The sequence below is a fragment of the Eurypyga helias genome, unplaced genomic scaffold, assembly GCF_000690775.1.
Source record: "Eurypyga helias isolate BGI_N326 unplaced genomic scaffold, ASM69077v1 scaffold40231, whole genome shotgun sequence".
NCBI classification, from domain to species: domain Eukaryota; kingdom Metazoa; phylum Chordata; class Aves; order Eurypygiformes; family Eurypygidae; genus Eurypyga; species Eurypyga helias.
Genome location: NW_010230894.1, coordinates 13,535 through 13,845, shown reverse-complemented (window position 1 = coordinate 13,845; position 311 = coordinate 13,535).

Sequence of the window (311 nt, the reverse complement as noted above, 5' to 3'; positions counted from 1 at the left end):
TAACTCAGCCACGTGAGTTAATGCCATGGTTGGGGACAGCAATATCATTCCGCACGCAGGTCGGACATGCGGTGACAGCAGACCCTTCTGCACTCTGCATAGGGCCAGGCTGAGGGATGCAGAGTGGTCTCCCTCATCGTGCCTGCATGTCTACCAGCACATCTTTTGAGTGATCTACTGTGTGCTCTGCTCTAGGTGATCCTGCTCTGGCAGGGGGTTGGACTAGATGATGCTTGAGGTCCCTTCCAACCCCTTCCACTCTGTGAATGTGTACTGTCATGTAGCTTCAAACAGGAGGGTCCAGCTCTGGA